Source organism: Meriones unguiculatus, chromosome 8 (genome assembly GCF_030254825.1).
Source record: "Meriones unguiculatus strain TT.TT164.6M chromosome 8, Bangor_MerUng_6.1, whole genome shotgun sequence".
Classification (NCBI taxonomy): Eukaryota; Metazoa; Chordata; class Mammalia; order Rodentia; family Muridae; genus Meriones; species Meriones unguiculatus.
This window is the reverse complement of record NC_083356.1, coordinates 46691541-46710267: the sequence shown is the minus strand read 5'-3', so window position 1 is coordinate 46710267 and position 18727 is coordinate 46691541. Positions and strand designations below refer to the sequence as shown.

General features: G+C 41.2%; 1 long non-coding RNA gene across 2 annotated transcripts in view; it reads left to right on the top strand.

Moving 5' to 3' along the window:
- LOC132655827 (uncharacterized) overlaps nucleotides 1-18727 on the top strand; it is a 196390-nt gene that overhangs the window by 24351 nt on the left and 153312 nt on the right. For both annotated transcript variants that reach the window (XR_009593707.1, XR_009593706.1), the window contains exon 2: nucleotides 5055-5134. This is a non-coding gene — a long non-coding RNA (uncharacterized LOC132655827). The remainder of the gene's footprint in view (nucleotides 1-5054; nucleotides 5135-18727) is intronic.

The window sequence follows — 18727 nt, the reverse complement described above, 5'->3', positions numbered from 1 at the left end:
CTGATGATTGATGTGGGAGGGTCCAACTCATTACATTTCATGCCATTCCTGGGCTGGTGGTGCTGGATGCTATAAAAAAAATCAGGCTGAGGGCACATTCATTCCACCAACATGACCGTGGAAGGAACTCAGTCCTAGCTAGGTCAAAAGCCTGGAACACTGACCATCCAGAAGAAGCCCCTGGACTCAGGCCAAAGACAATGTTATCAACTGGGCCTCCTCATAGAAAATGTGCATTTATTTGGAGGTCAATCTTCCCACCCCTGGCTCCTTTGATGGAGGAAGACCTCAGGCTATGTCTCCAGCTACCCTCTCTCACTCCTGCCTTTCTGCATCTTGGGGCTGAGGCTTGTGTGTCTCTGCTCTTGTGTGTTGCAGAATGGAGGAATGCTATTCCTTGCTTCCATACCACACAGCCCTTAGCTTCTGTGTGGGCTGCAAACTCTTTCTTCAACAGCATTGGATGTCTAAGAAGAAACAATACCAGAGAAACAAATGGATTGATCAACTGAGGCATTAGCGGAACATGAAGAGTTTTTGTGGTGGGATGTCTGGACCCTGGATGCCCAGGCAGCTATTGGGTTTGGAGCTAGCTCAAGACAGCTTCTTCTGTAACATGTAAAATCTCCTATGGGCTCTGCCACTCCAGCAGTGGTGTGCCTCTCCCTCCATGGCATTCAGGCCAGAGGCAGGTTCAGAAACTGCCTACCTCTCTGTCTCCTTACATGCCTTTTTATTCTTTTGAATTAGCATTTTGCTGTGAAAACCAGAATAGCCTGGAAATCACTGTGTGGGCCAGTCTAGCCTTGAGGGATGCTACTGCTCAAGTGTTGGAATTATAGAGCTCTGCTACACCTCTGAGAAAGCCATGAAGAACCACAGCATTCCTCCATGGCCTCTGCATCAGCTCCTGCCTCCAGCTTTCCTGCCTTGAATTCCTGCCTTTACTTCCCTGGATGAAGGACTCCAGGCTATAAGATAAAACAAAGCCTTTATTTGCCAAACTTCTTTTGGTCATGGTATTTTATCGCAGTAATAGAAACCCAAGATATCAAGCCATATCATCTAATGACTGGGGCTACCCTCCTAGAGTAAGCTCTCTTTTATGGTCACCTAAGGCAATCCTGAATTTTGGACATGACCTTGAGTCATTAGCAACCAACGGATGTTGAAAGAAATCAAAGTAATTATGCAACATTTGCTGTTGATATATAACAGGAATAAGGATGCACTCATGCCCTTCGAGAAAGAAGCCACCATAACAAATAGGCAAAGTACAGTACGAATAAATAAGGAAAGGAATATGTTGTGCTAAGAGGGCATATCAAGGGCGTCTAGATCAAGATTAGGAGTTTTGGAAAGAGTTTTCAGAAAATGGGACAGGATAATGAGGCTGTAATGAAGAACTGGGCTTGTGAAGTGAGCAGGGAGGAATACACACACACACACACACACACACACACACACACAATTCCTAGGAGACAGTACGCATGAATGGCAGGTGACAAGAAAGTATGATAGAAGGAACCAGAGCTAGAAATGGCCAGAGTAAAAAGGCAATAAAAGTAGCAGTATCAAAGGAGGAATCAAGGAAGAGGAACAGAGGCCTTGACCCTGAAGGATGGACCTGAAATGGTAGATGTGTCAGGCCCAGCATTCTGGAATTTAAGCTGGATTATTTTGACAATCAGTTTTGAGCAGGGAATTCAATGACATAACTTACTCTTCAGGAAGTTCATTCTGGCTGCAATCTGAAGAAAGGAATGGAGGTAAAAGAGCAATATGGGCTCCTCTGAGGGTCTGTGTTGGCAGCTGGGTCATTAGTTTTGGATGAGAAATGACAGTGATTAAAATGGAGGCATGTCAGTTAGGATGGGGAGAAATGGATGTATTTGAAAGATATTAAGAAGGCAGAAGCTGTAAGACTTGAGCGATTGGATATAGTTCACTTGGGAAAAAGAGAAGTTGACCTCAGATTTGTCTGTGGACTAAAGCAAGCTGGAGGGATCACAGAATGTCAGATATAAGGAAAGAAACCAATTAGAGCCATGATCAACAACACCTTTTCAAAAGGATGAAAACAGCATTACAGAATTCTATTAAAAAAAACAAAACAGAACCTATATTCTTACAACTTAAACTACCTTTTGCGATTAAAATATCAGTGAACTAATTGGCCCTGCCTTTATGTTCTAAATCTGAAAAGCTGGGCCATGGTTTAGACATCACAGCATGGAGGCAGAGGGTCGATGTATTTTGCTTTCTACTTGTTTGGCATTTTGGCCTCATAGGGAATATTCTATCACATGTTTCTTAAATCCTATATGTATGTGTTAGGTTATTACACTCCTGATGTATAGAAGAAAGAACAGAGGCTCAGAAGTAAGATGTAAGTCTAATTTCAAAGTGAGAAGGAGTATACAATTCAATCAACACAGCACTCCTAGAGGCATCAACCACAGGCTTCAGACACTCCTAGACAGTGAGACTTGATTCCTAGTACTCCTAGTACTTGATTCCCGCATCAACGGGACCTGTGTTGGCTGTTTAACGAGGTATGATAAAATCTCAGAATGTCAGAGACTGAAGCAGGAGGATAAACATTTAAAGAAAGCCTGGGCTGTAGAGTGCAAACGTGTTACAAAAAAGAGAATGAGTGCAAGAGAGAAAATAAAATAAAGAAAAAAGTCTGATTGGAAGCAGGGAAACCAACAGGACATGCCTCATGTTCCCTTCACAAAGTTCCAGTGCTTTCCACTCCCCTGAAGAGAGCTGAGAGTGCCAGCTGAGCACAGACACTGCCTATTAACTTCCAGGGGCACTTGGGGACCTTGTGTGACCCATCTTTTCTGTGAGTCTTTGGCCTCAGAATATTGGAGGCCGCAGGATCTAGAATACGCACAGGTGTTTTTGTTTTGTTTTGTTTTGTTTTTGTTTTTCTCTTCATTTTTTTTTCAGTTTTCCATATTTAGGATGATCTCAAAAATTCCAGTGAACTTGGTTTCTGGTTGTCTAGAATCAAATGTTGGCCCCTCTCCCAAGCGATGATAAACTCAACCTGGTTCAGAAGACTCTTCCCATTAGCCATTTCTATATGTACAACACATTTCTTTACTTCTTGATGCAACCCTAGGTGTATGTGTGTGTGTGGGGGGGAATAACAGAGGCTTGGTGGTATGAGCCTGTTATAGGAATGGCTTTCGGTATATTCTTATTTGTTTAATTTAAAATTAGCATGCTCTAAATCTTAATCTACAACTACGTGTGTGCAAAAAAGCTCACACTTCTATGTAGAAAGTCTTAAGGTAGGTAAAGCTGTTGGAAATAATGAATGAGTTTGGGAGGTCATGGAATACAAGATCAATACACTAAAATCAATTGTAATTTTATATACAAGCAATGAACAGTCTGGAAATTAAATTTAGGAAACAATTCCATTCAGAGCAACTCCACAAATAACAGAACATTTAAGGATAAATTTAATAAAAGAAATGCAAGACTGGTAATGCTGCAAACTACAAAACTAAGGTGACAGAAATAAAAAAGGACATCTAAAACAGGAGAGAGAAATTTCATGTTCATTAATTGGGAGATGCTAAATCTCCCAAAATAGATGCACAGATCACAGTGAACTTTGTTTACCGCAATCCCAGCAGGTGTTCTGGACCCACATCCTTGTGCCAGAGAACAGCCCTGGTTTTTATACTTAGAGCCATGATCTCCTCTAGGCTCAGGTTCCTGAGAGGATGTTCCTTTTTACATCTTCTTCTGTGTTTTTCCCAAGGAGGGGAATGAATTCCTGACTCCAACAGAAGTGTAGGTAGACTCCTTTCGTTTTCTCAGCCCTCTGAATAACTTAGTCTGAATCCAGATTTATATCTTTCCAATCTCTGAAGTTTTAACAATGACCAGATAAGGAATTCCTCTCATAGCCATTAGTTCAGATTATGATGAAGTACCCGGGAAGCATGAAAACAAAATGGATTGATTCCAATGTGTGTACCTAAGTTTGTATACTATCTGTGTAAAATATAGAAAATAATATACAAACAATTCTCATCTTTTCAAATCTCTCTTGATAATGTGAACCTTAGTACATTAATAATTTATAAAACATACTTATTGAACCCCTGCAAGCAATTTCAGATACTATTTGAGGCACTGGCTTTAAAATATTGAACAAAATCCAGAAAGTCTGCTTTTGTGCCACTTAAATCTAAGGTTTAAGTTTTCAAAGTTGAGTGTTTGTAAGAGTCACAGGAGATTTTTCCATCTTCTGATATCTTCTTCTAATTCTTTCCTCAGAGACTGGAATTTTTTTTTTTCATACAAGTCTTTGGCTTGCTATGGACACCAAGGTACTTTATGTCCTTTGTGGCTATTGTGAAGGTTGTTGTTTCCCTAATTTCTTTCTCAGCCCTTTTGTCTTTTGTATACAGGAAGGCTACTGATTTCTTTGAGTTAACAGAGGAAGACAATGCAGCCAGTCCTGATGACACCTGATAGACTAGGATCAGAAGGAAGAGGAGGAAGATCTCTCCTATCAGTTGTCTGGGGGAAGGGCATGGGTAGAGAAGGGAGAGTGAAGGTGGGCTTGGGAGGGGAGGAGGAAGGAAACTACAGTGGGGATACAAAGTCAAGAAACTATAATTAATAAAAATTTAAAAGAAAAAAAGTCACAGGGGAATAATATTAAAATGTAGGTTCTGTTTCTATACAGTCTTAATTTGCTCCTAAAACATGCCTGTATAACTGACTCCAAAAGATATGCTAGTTGTAAGACTCCAGGGCTTAATGTGGTAAATCTTGGAAAGCACAAATGTTCATTCTTCTTAAGTTTCCATAGTGAGTGATTTGTGACTTGTCTCTTACCTGCACTTAGTGATGCTGTGGAGTAATCAACTCTCCACTTGTCTGCCTGGGTCCCCCCCAAAAAAAAAAAACTTATTGCTTTCTCCTTTCATGGAGACCACCCTCATTAAGCAGCCTACATAAACCACAAGTACAAAAGCACTGTCTACTCATACCCAGTGATTTCTCTGATTAATTCACAGGTCAGGACTTGTATGTCAGCCTTCCCTTAGGGATCTGTTCCTGTTTTGCACTTCAAAGGCCCATCTGGCAGATATCAAAGGTATGTTTAAATCTCTGGAACTAAACTTGAGTATTTTCTGCTCTTATATCTTAACCCTTTCTTATATTTCTAGATGATAGTGTTATTGAGAAGGAAAAGGAGCAAGCTAAAACCACATTGCTTTCACTTCCTTTTTATGCACCCATTTCCTCCAAAAGCAATAGCTGTTCACATGAAATTATTGCACAACATAGGTTGGTTCTGAAAAGCCCTGTATCCATGCCTGAAAACAACTAATGCTTCTAACAGTCAGTTTTTCAGCACTTACACCATCCAAGACTGAGTTGTAAGATGATGCCAAGTTATAGAAGTCTGGTAAATGTGGATTATAAGTAGAGAAACTGTTTGAAAGTAACAAATGTTGTATGTACCATCGTGGTATTTAGTAGTAGACTCTAAGGAACACCCAATCTTTCTGTAGAAAAAAGAGCAAAGGTGTTGGGGAGATGGTTAAGTGGTTAAGCTTTGCAGTTCAAGCAAAAGGAGAAGAGTTTGGATCCTCAGAACCTATAAATGTCTGGTAAGTTGGTTATCCCACCTGCAATGCTGGCCTCAGACAGATCATCAGTCTCTTCAAAGGTTCATCAGAGTAAGTTAATAAGCAAGACTAGCTATATTGGCAAACTCTGTGTTTAACTGGGAGACCTAGTGTCATTGGATGAGAAGGGAGATCAAGGGTGATTGCTGAGATCATACATGCAGCCACATACAAATGTGCCCACACATACACAGCATCACACTATACAGGAAAATGAAGAGAGTAAGGGCCATAGTATTTCATAGTCAGATCGAAACCATGCCAGCCTCTATTGGTCAAACTAAGACCCGGAACATGTTGATTTTCTAAAGTCTCTAGGCATTTGATTATGCGCTCTTTACCCTCGCCCAGTTATTTTTCCAGTAATCAGTGATGCTTTCCAGGAATACTCCTTTCTGATTTTTGGAAATCAAATTTCCAAGCTTTTCTCAAATTCTGGCTTTATAGAGAAACAGTTTTTAGACACATGGTCTGTCCATTTGTTTAAATATCCTCCCTCATGCCTGGATTCTGCATGCCAACTTGGCTTTCTTTGAAGAATTTCCCCTGTCTGACTTGACATCACTTAGTTTATTTATGTTAGAGAACTCTCAAGGAAATACTTACCTGTATTATATGGATGTTTGTGGGGCTGTGGGTATGGAACAGAGAGTAACAAATCATTACAAGCTGAACACATCAGATTTCTTGTCTTGGATCTGTGCAGAAGTAAACTTCACAGGACATTGCTGGTAGTCCTTGTTAGAGTCAGCAAATGAGGAGAGGGCAGAAGCCAATCTACAGGATTCAAGAACACTGAAATATGTTCATGAGACACAATTTGAAGGATTTTAAGATGCATGATATTTTCAAAAGTTAATATTTAAAACTGAGTGCAAAATTCTAAGTGAATTATTCTTTAGTTGTTAAGGTCACGCTCTATTCTATTGAACTGCCTACCACCTTTGAGATTGGCCACATTAATAAACAAAAATAGTTATTAGATGATATAGTCAAAATTGATTGTAAAATTAAAAGCAGAAAAGAAATTGATAATGGGGAACCCTCCTCTGTTGCTGGTGGGAATGTAAACTTGTGCAACCACTTTGGAAATCAATCTGGCACTTTCTCAGAAAACTGGAAAGAGTGCTACCTCAATACCCAGCTATAACACTCCTGGGCATATATCCAAAAGATGCTCAACCATACAACAAGGAGATTTGTTCAGCTATGTTCATAGCAGCTTTATCTGTAATAGCCAGAATCTGGAAAGAACCTAGATGTTCTTCAACTAAAGAACGGATACAGAAATTGTGATACATTTACACAATAGAAAAGTATTTAGTTATTAAAAACAAGAAAATCGAGGATGGGCAAGATGGCGGCGCCAGGAGGACTCTCATTCTGAGCAGCAGCACAGCAGAATCAGCACAGTGAACAGCAATCAGAACTCTCGGCCATAAAACACAGTCATTGTGTTTCCCAGGTGAGAGGATACCCCACGGTGGGGGATTCAATCAGCTTTTAACTCACCCGGCTAATCCACGGAAGAGATCCCGGTTCCGCCAGAGGCTTGGCTGCCGGCCACCAGCCCCAGCCACAGCCCAGAGCCACAAGCCAGTGTCTCTGGTCACGGTCCCAGACTGAACCTTGGGCACCACACTATCAGAGACTGGAATTTTCAGTCGAGAGATAACCCCAGGGTACAGAAAACGATTGGGACCGGCCTTAGGTCACCCAGACATCCCCTGGAAAAGACTCGGGCGGGTTCCACGGGCACCCCAGGAGCCAGCCCGGAGCCAGAGTCGGGGACCCAGGTTCCGGCACAGAGCCCTGCCTGCCTGCGCGCCTGATTCGCTGCCAGAGATAGAAACGGCGGGTCTGATCTCAGAGCACTCAGCTCACCCCCAACCTGAAAAGGTCCCCGGAAAATTACCCAGCTTAGGGAGCCTCTCAGGCTCCCAAAAGCCGCAAAGGCAGACACAGGCAGTTTCTGCGCACCAGACAGCTGGCAGAGACTGAGCCGCCATCACACAGCTGTGCTCCAGGCACAGGCAAATTTCTGTGGCCAGCCAGCTGGCAGACACTGAGCAGTGTGCACCAGGGCAAAAAAAGACACTAGGAGTCCGTGTCTCCAGAGAATCCACGGGGAAGGAAGGAAACTGTACTGATCTAAATCACCCAATCCTTCCCTAGAAAAAGTCTAGCAGTCTAGTGGGGCCGAGGCGCCAGCACTCAGCTGTGCTCCAGACACAAGCACAAACAGTTGAGGCACGCCTGATGTCCAACTGGGTCACAGCAGCTGATCATTAAATTTGCAACAAGAAACCCAGAAACAGGGCAGCTGCCCTCAGGACTTCCCTGGGTGAGAGGAGAACCCTCTCGACTAACAAAGACCACAGTTACCACTCAGGTCTATATCCCTGAGGTGAGCAACTCCTGAAAAAACACCAGCCATCCAGGGACTATACCCAAAAAGCTGAGAAGACATCCTTCAGGAAAAACCAGCTTTCTGCAAAGGGGATTCTCTCCACCACAGGATCCCCAGGAACCACCAGAAAATAACCCCAAACTCCTAAGATAACACAATGGGTAGAGGCCAGCGTAAAAGCTCAAGCAACAAAAGACAGAGCAATATGGCATCTCCAGAACCCAGTTACCCAGGGGCAAGTAGCCCTGGACACCCCACCATAACCGAAATCTAAGAAGATGACCTAACAAGTATGCTCATGAGGATGATAACAGAGGAAACAAATAAGATTCGTAAAGACATGGAGGAAGATAAACTCAAACAGAATATTGCCATCCATAAAGAAATAGAGGAAGCTGCAGCCAAACAGTTTATGGCCTTTAGAAAGGAAATGCTTAAACCACTGAATGAAATGATCGAAACAGAGTTGAAGGAACTAAAAGAAAAACAGGAAAGTACAATCAGACAGGTGAAGGAAGTAAACAAAACAACTAAAGACCTGAAGATAGAATTGGAAAAATTAAAGAAAACACAAATGGAAGAAATAATGGAAAGGAAGAATCTAGGGAAGAAAACAGGAACTACAGAGGTAAGCATAACCAACAGACTACAAGAGATGGAAGAAAGAATCTCAGGTGTAGAAGATACAATGGAAGAAATCGATGTATCTGTCAAAGAAAATGTTAAATCCGAAAAATTCCTGACACAGACCGTCTAAGAAATGGAAGACAATATGAAAAGACAAAACCTAAGAATAATAGGTATAGAGGAAAAAGAAGACTCCCTTCTCCAAGGCCCAGAAAATATTTTCAACAAAATCATTGAAGAAAATTTCCCCAAGCTAAAGGAGAGGCCAATTAGAATACATGAGGCCTACAGAACACCCAACAAATTTGACCAGAAAAGAAAATCCTCCCGCCACATAATAATCAAAACAGTAAGTATACAGAACAAAGAAAAAATACTAAAAGCTGCAAGGGAAAAAGGCCAAGTAACATATAATGGCAAACCCATTAGAATCACACCTGACTTTTCAACAGAGACTATGAAAGCCAGAAGGGCCTGGACGGATATCATGCAGACCCTAAGAGAACACAGATGTCAGCCCAGGCTACTATACCCAGCAAAACTCTCAGTCCTCATAGATGGAGAAAACAAGATATTCAACGACAAAAACAAATTTCAACAATACCTACAAACAAATCCAGCATTACAGAAGACACTGGAAGGGAAAATACAACCCAAGAAAGCTAGCTACATTCAAGAAAACACAGGAAATAAATAACCTCACTTCAGTAAAACAAAAAGCAACCAAGCACACAACCTGATGACCACAGCCAACATCAAAATCAAGAGATCTAACAGCCACTGGTCATTAATCTCTCTCAACATCAATGGACTCAACTCTCCAATAAAAAGACACAGATTAACAGAATGGATACGTAAACAAAACCCAGCAATCTGTTGCATACAAGAAACACACCTAAGACACAAAGATAAACATTACCTGAGGGTAAAGGGTTGGAAGACGACTTTCCAAGCAAATGGACCCAAGAAGCAAGCAGGAGTAGCCATTCTAATATCTGATAAAATAGACTTTCAACCAAAATTAATCAAAAGAGATGGGGAAGGACACTTCATACTCATCAAGGGAAAATTCCACCAGGAAGACATCACAATCCTGAACATCTATGCCCCAAATACAAGGGCACCCACATTTGTGAAAGAAACATTGATAAAATTTAAAGCACATATAGATCCACACACATTAATAGTGGGAGACTTCAACACCCCACTCTCAACAAAGGACAGGTCAACCAAACAGAAATTAAACAAAGAAACAATGTCTCTGACAGAGGTCATGAATCAAATGGACCTAACAGACATTTACAGAACTTTACACCCAAACACAAAAGAATTTACCTTCTTCTCAGCACCTCATGGAACCTTCTCCAAAATAGACCACATAGTGGGTCACAAAGCAAGCCTCAACAGATACAAGAAGATTGAAATAATCCCATGTATCTTGTCTGATCACCATGGAATAAAGCTGGACCTCAACAATAACAGAAATAACAAAAAGCCTACACACACATGAAAACTGAACAAATTGTTACTAAATGACAGCTGGGTCAGGGAAGAAATAAAGAAAGAAATTAAAGTCTTTCTAGAAATCAATGAAAATGAAGACACAACATACCCGAACTTGTGGGACACAATGAAAGCAGTGCTAAGAGGAAAGTTCATAGCACTAAGTGCCTTCAAGAAGAAATTCGAGACAGCTCATTCAAGCACCCTAATGGCTCACTTAAAAACCCTAGAAAAAGAAGAAGCAGACACACCAAGAAGGAGTAGACAGCTGGAAATAATCAAACTCAGGGCTGAAATCAATCAATTGGAAACAAATAAAACAATTCAAAGAATCAATGAAACCAAGAGCTGGTTCTTTGAGAAAATCAACAAGATCGACAAACCCTTAGCCAGGCTAACTAAAAGGCAGAGAGACACCACCCAAATCAACAAAATCAGAAATGAAAAGGGGGATATAACTACAGACACTGAGGAAATCCAAACAATCATTAGGACTTACTTCAAAAGTCTATATGCCACAAAATTTGAAAATCTAAATGAAATGGACAATTTTCTTGATCGATTTGACTTACCAAAGCTGAACCAGGACCAGGTAAATCAACTAAATAGACCTATATCCCCCAAAGAAATAGAAGCGGTCATCAAAAGTCTCCCATCCAAAAAAAGCCCAGGACCAAATGGCTTCAGCGCAGAATTCTACCAGACCTTCAAAGAAGAGCTAACACCAATTCTCTTCAAACTATTCCACAAAATAGAAACAGAAGGAATATTACCAAATTCATTCTATGAAGCCACAGTCACCTTGGTACCTAAACCTCACAAAGACTCAACAAAGAAAGAGAATTTCCGGCCAATCTCCCTTATGAACATTGATGCAAAAATACTTAATAAAATACTTGCAAACCGAATCCAAGAACACATCAAAGATATTATCCACTATGACCAAGTAGGCTTCATCCCAGGTATGCAGGGGTGGTTCAATATACGGAAATCCATCAATGTGATCCATCATATTAACAAACTGAAAGAAAAAAAACCACATGATAATCTCCCTAGATGCTGAAAAAGCCTTTGACAAAATCCAACATCCATTCATGTTCAAAGTATTGGAGAGATCAGGGATACAAGGCACATATCTAAATATAGTAAAGGCGATATACAGCAAGCCTATAGCCAACATCAAACTGAATGGAGAGAAACTTAAAGCAATCCCACTGAAATCAGGGACAAGACAAGGCTGCCCACTCTCTCCATATCTCTTCAACATAGTGTTGGAAGTCCTTGCTAGAGCCATAAGACAGTTGAAGGAGATCAAGGGGATACAAATTGGAAAGGAAGAAGTCAAATTATCACTCTTTGCAGATGATATGATAGTATACGTGAGTGAGTATAACTCTACCAGGGAACTCCTACAGCTGATAAACACCTTCAGCAAAGTGGCAGGATACAAAATTAACTCAAAAAAATCAGTAGCCCTCCTGTATACAAAAGACAAAAGGGCTGAGAAAGAAATTAAGGAAACAACACCCTTCACAATAGCCACAAATGATATAAGGTACCTCGGAGTAACCCTAACCAAGGAAGTCAAAGACTTGTATGAAAAAAATTTCAAAGCTCTGAAGAAAGAAATAGAAGAAGATATCAGAAGATGGAAAGATCTCCCATGCTCATGGCTTGGTAGGATTAACATAGTAAAAATGGCCATCTTACCAAAAGCAATCTACAGATTCAATGCAATGCCCATCAAATTACCAACACAATTCTTTACAGACCTGGAAAGAAAAATTCTCAACTTCATATGGAATAACAAGAAACCCAGAATTGCTAAAACAATCCTCTACAATAAAAGATCTTCTGGAGGTATCTCCATCCCTGATCTTAAGTTGTACTATAGAGCAACAGTTTTTAAAACTGCATGGTAGTGGCATAGAAACAGAATGGTGGATCAATGGAACCGAACAGAGGACCCAGAAATAAACCCACACACTTATGGACACCTGATCTTTGACAAAGATGCCAAAACCATACAATGGAAAAAAGATAGCATCTTCAACAAATGGTGCTGGTCCAACTGGATGTCTACATGTAGAAAAATGAAAATAGATCCATACTTATCACCCTGCACAAAACTGAAGTCCAAGTGGATCAAAGACCTCAACATAAAACCAGACACATTAAATCGGCTTGAAAAAAAAGTGGGAAATACCCTAGAACTCATTGGTACAGGGGAAAACTTCCTGAACAGAACTCCAACAGCACAGGCTCTAAGAGCAACAACCAATAAATGGGACCTCATGAAACTGAAAAGCTTCTGTAAAGCAAAGGACACCGTCATCAAAACAAAGCGACCTCCTACAGATTGGGAAAGAATCTTCACCAACCCTTTATCTGACAGAGGACTCATATCAAGTATATACAAAGAACTAAAGAAGCTGAAAAGCAGCAAACCAAGTAATCCACTTAAAAAATGGGGAACAGAGCTAAACAGAGAATTCTCTGGAGAGGAATACCGAATGGCAGAGAAGCACTTAAAGAAATGCTCAACCTCACTAGCCATTAGGGAAATGCAAATCAAACAATCCTGAGATTTCACCTTACACCCATGAGAATGGCCAAGATCAAAAACTCAAGTGACAACACATGCTGGAGAGGTTGTGGAGAAAGGGGAACCCTTCTCCACTGCTGGTGGGAATGTAAACTTGTACAACCACTCTGGAAATCAATCTGGCGCTTTCTCAGACAACTAGGAATAGCGCTTCCTCAAGATCCAGCCATACCACTACTGGGCATATATCCAAAAGAGGCTCAAGTACACAAAAAGGACATTTGCTCAACCATGTTTGTAGCAGCTTTATTTGTAATAGCCAGAAGCTGGAAACAACCCAGATGCCCCTCAACTGAAGAATGGATGCAGAAATTGTGGTACATCTACATAATGGAATATTACTCAGCAATGAAAAATAAGGAAATCATGAAATTTGCAGGTAAATGGTGGGTTATGGAAAGGATCATCCTGAGTGAGTTGTCCCAGAAGCAAAAAGACACACATGGTATATACTCACTCATATAGACATACAACATAGGACAAACCCACTAAAACCTGTGCATCTAAAGAAACTAAGCAAGAGAGAGGACCCTAACTAAAACGTCCAATCCCCATCCAGAAAGGCAAAGAGGATGGACATCAGAAGAAGAAGAAAACAGGAAACAACCTAGGAACCTACCACAGAGGGCCTCTGAAAGCCTCTGCCCTTCAGACTATCAAAGCAGATGCTGAGCCGGATGGGCAACTGTTGGGCAGGTGAACAGAATTTTAGGTAAGATCTGGGAAATAGTAAGAGCTGGAGAGGACAGGGTCTCCACAAGGAGAGCAACAGAACAAGAAAATTTGAACATAGGGAACTTCCCAGAGACTCATACTCCAACCAAGGACTATTCATGGAGATAACCCAGAACCCCTGCACAGATGTAGCCCAGGGCAGTTCAGAGTCCAATTGGGTTACATAGTAATGTGAAGAGGGACTGCCTCTGACATAATCTGATTGGCCTGCTCTTTGATCACCTCCCTCTGGGTGGGGAGCAGCCTTACCAGGCCACAGTAGAGGACAATACAGCCACTTTTGATGTGAACCGACAGACTAAGATCAGAAAGGAGAGGAGAACCTCCCCTATTAGTGGACTTGGGGAGTGGCATGCAAGCAGAGGGAGGAGGGAGGGTGGGATTGGGAGGGGAGGGAGGCGCTTATGGGGGGGATGCAGAATGAATAAAGTGTAATTGATGAAAAATTTAAGAAAAAAGGGAAAAAAATAATTTAAGAACCTTAAATGACTTTCAAAATTGGAGGAAAACATGGAGTTAGTCAATTGGCATGGAGCACGTCTCGCCCCTGGGGGCAATGGTCTCCTGAACCTACTCAGACCTCGGACACCACCACTGCTAGTTCTAGAACTGATGCAGGATGTTCCAACGAGGGGTTAAGGCTTCTCATAATATTTCCTATAAGCCCACACCTGTTTGTCTATATCCCCCATTTTTATTCATTATTAGCCAGATAGAGCCAAGTAATTGTGGTAATGATACTTGCTTTTTTGCCCAATGCTGGAATGCTAGTAAATTTAGGTATGCCCTGGTTACTCGCATGCCTCACTGGGTGCCTGTGCCCGTTGATGCCCCTCACGCTATGACTCTCTTCAGACAGAAAAGGGATCTTGGAACTACAGCCACCATTGTTACTACCATCTCATTGACGGCTGTTGGAGCTACCACCAGGGCATTAGCCATGAGTCATACTGGGCAGACTGCTCAGACCCTGAATAATCATTTAGCCAATGTAGCTCATGCCTTAGTTGTACATAAAGGAATTAATGCTCAACTAAAAGGAAGCTTGATGGTGTTCAATCAGAGGATTGACCTCGTGCAGGAGCAAATTGATACCCTATGGCAAATCGCTCAACCTGACTGTCAATGAAAGTATGCTGGACTTTGTGTCACTAGCATACAACATGAGAATTTTTCCTGTGCTGCAAATCTGTCTAAACAATTGTCTAGCTATATTATAGGTAATTGGACTGGAGAATTCGATACTACGATGGAGCAGCTGAGAGTGGCCATTGTCACAGTAAATTCTACCGGAGTGGACACAGGACTAGCCACAGGATTATCAACAGGGATTGCTGCAGCCATGAATCATCTGAAGGAATGGGCGGGCATGGGAGTGTTAGCAGGCCTTCTGGTGTTGGTCTCCTTGGTTTGCCTGTGGTATATATGCAAGATTAGAGTCTCACAACAGTGTGATGCAGCCATGATCATTCAGGCCTTTACAGCCATTGAAGCAGGACATTCTCCCCAAGCATGGTTGGATACCATATAAAGCTAAAATGATACACTCAGGATGTGAGGCTAAGCACTGCACTCAGGGTCAGCAGCTTTGGACCCAGAGAAGAGCATGTCTGATTGCATGCGGGTTGATGCCCCAGGTCCCGCCTCTGAGAAAAAGGTATTGGACGGGTCTGATGCTCTTTGGGTGGATGACACCTAAACGAACATCGGTACAAAGTCCCATTTTATTTCTAATATCAGAGATCAGACCTCTACTCTTGCCTGATGCGTCTAAAACAAAAAGGGGGAACTGTAGAGAGCTGCGGAATGCTATGCCTTAAAGATGGAGCTGGTTTGCGCCTTCCACCTTCCCGATGGTGAGTGCTCTCTGTCATGAACAATTCCACATTTGGCTAAGGCTGAGGATCTGGCTTGCTTCCACGTATGTGGACCTATCTGCATTGCCCCCGTGGCACGCCTGGGTTGGCTACCCAGAGGCTATTTAAGCTGTGGGCTGGCTTTCCCCGGGGTCCGAGGATTGTTCAATGTTCCTGAATAAACTGCATTGAAAAAAACAAACAAACAAACAAAAAAAAACCCAAGAAAATCATGAAATCCACAGGCAAATGGATAAAACTAGAAAAGATCATCCTGAGTGAGGTAACCCAGATGCAGAAAGACACGCATGGTATATAATCACTTATAAATGGATATTAGCCATATAATATAGGATGAACATACTAAAATCTACAGGCCTGAAGAAGCTAAACAATGAGGAGGACTGGAGGGAAGATGCTTAATTCTCATTCAGAAGGGAAAATAGGATAGACACCAGAAATAGTAGAAGAGAGGGAACCAGATGGGCACCTACCACTGATGTCCTCTAGAAGACTCCAAACAGCAGGGATCAAAGCAGATGCAGAGGCACACAGCCAAACTTTGAACAGAGCATGGGAAGTCTTATGGAAGAAGGATATAGAAGGATATGGAGGGGACAGAAGCTCCACAAGGAGACCAACAAAGCAAAAAAAAAAAAAAAAAAAAAAAAAAAGCGAGGCCCAGGGGGGACTGCAGAGACTGATGCATCAACCAAAGACTATGCATAGAGAGGACCTAGACCTCCTACTCAGATATAGCCCATAGACCTCAATCTCCATTTGGGTGCCCTAGTAAGCAGAAAAGAGACAGTCTCTGACATGAACTCAGTTGCGTGCTCCTTGATCACTTCCCCCTGGTGGGGAGACCTAGCTAGTCCACAGAGGAAGAGGATCCTGGCAGTCCTGATGGGACCTGATAGGCTAGGGTCAGACAGTAGAGGAGAACGACTTCCTCTATCAGTGGACTAGGGAAGAGGGATTGGGGAAGAAGAGGGTGAGATCAGGAGGAGATGAGGGAGGGGGACTACAACTGGGATACAAAGTGAATAAATTGTAAATAATAATAATAATAACAATAACAGAAAAAGAAATTGATAATGAAGAAGTGATAACAGAAGGAGAGAACATGAAACAAGTTAGATGAGAAAGGCACTGGGATCAGAATTAACTGTATATTAGGGAAGTCTTTTGTTGTTTTTTTTTAGAAAAAAAAAACACGAGAGTTTAGTTTAAGCTTCATGACAATGTATGTGTTTAGGTAAAACTAATAGGACAGACTTTAGTAGAGTCCTAAATGGACTAATTTTGATAAATCACAAGACAAGCCACTGCTAGAGGATACACAATGAATTTATGCAGAAAGAAACAAAGCCCCATGGGTACTTTTATTATAGATTTTCTTACTATGTCCCCGCAAAGCTTCACAACAAGCAAAAACTGAGAGTCATTACAGCCTGTCTCAACAGAACAGAACAGAACAGAGAATTGTTTTGGAAAGTCCCACTGCACCTCAAGGGCAGAGGTTCTCTTAGTAAGAGTGCAAATCTCGCCTTCCACCTTCCCGATGGTGAGTGCTCTCTGTCACGAACAATTCCACATTTGGCTAAGGCTGAGGATCTGGCTTGCTTCCATGTATGTGGACCTATCTGCATTGCCCACGTGGCACGCCTGGGTTGGCTACCCAGAGGCTATTTAAGCTGTGGGCTGGCTTTCCCCAGGGTCCGAGGATTGTTCAAGGTTCCTGAATAAACTGCATTGAAAAAAAAAAAAAAGAGTGCAAATCAGGTTCCAGCACTGAACCACAACTGTGCTGTGGCAAACTCTGCATCTACAAATAACGATTAAGTAAGGTTTGATGGAGGTATGCAGTAGGAAAACGTTCTGATTATGAGGCTAGTTATTTGGGAGACTGACTGTATAGCTCTCATATGTCATGTTAGATTTGCTTGGGGAAAGTCAGTTTGAATCTCTATGTTCGTTGGCTTCCCTATTCACAAACCTCAGTGTAGTGACGTAGTGAACTTTGAGTGGTTTTCTAATGAAATATCTTCTGATTTCTGTTTCTAACTTGCCTTCTCTTCTGTGACTACAGAGGAGGATTGTAAAAGCATAGCTTCTGACACGTTGTAAGGGCAAGTTCAAATCGACAGAACAAAGTCTTGCAACCTGCTGACCTCATTCATAGTGGTTTATGTTATTATTTAGCACAGTTTCACTTTCTGTTCTCAAAGAGCCATTTCCTGCATGGGGGTTGTGTTTCTATGTCCTGTTGAAGCTAAGAATGGATATGTGGTCTTGCTTTCTCAGAGGTAATGTGGTAACGTCTTTTAACATGAAAGACATGTTTTAGATTTAGATCCCTTCTCTGTTATGTTGACCATAGATATATTTGTAAAGGATGTCCCATCATCCTTTGTCCTGGAGGTAACATTTTTAAAACATTTGTTAATGGTCATATATTATGACAAGAACTAAATCTATTTTAAGTCAATGTAAATTTTTTGTTTCATTTGTTACCACAACAAAAACTAACTTATATTGAAAAAATGGACAATTACCAAATTATAGAAAGAAGTCTTCATTTATGACAATTGTTCCAAGAGAAAATTCCAAAAACATCTTCCTAATCTCTAACCTTTATTTGAGTACCATCATGACTATATAACTAAATAACTTCAAATCACAGCAATCCTGTCCCCTTAACTCAGTCTACTGTATCTTCTCCCGGTAGTGTCAGAAAACCAGGTGGAGGGCCATATGATGACTGCTATGCTAGAGAATGCAAAGAAGAATGCTGATGGACATTTTCTATAGGAAGCATAAAGAAGACAAAAATAAATAAGACAGAAAGAATAAGTAAAACTTGAGAACTCTCTCTCTCTCTCTCTCTCTCTGTGCGTGTGTAGGACTACAGAAAGATCGATGTATTGGGCATTGAGTGCTACACTGATAGTATGTGAGTGAAGACCATTCTAAGCAGGGGCCATTTTGCTGTAAAGGACCAGTGATGAGTACAAGTGACAGAGAGAGTGGAGATATTAATGAAAATGCACAAGTCAGATCACCTAGCAACTTGTAACTGCTACTCAGGATTCTGAATTTTATATTAATATTTATTAGAACCACTAAGAATAATATATATATATATATATACATACATATATATGTATATACATATGTGTGTATAAATGTATGTATAGACATACATTTATAATTAGCCAATGTACATATTTTATCTGTTTTTCTTTAACTTCAAATTATCTGTATGTTTTGGTTAGTGCTGTCAAGTTTGACATAAACTAGAATAATCTGGGAAGAA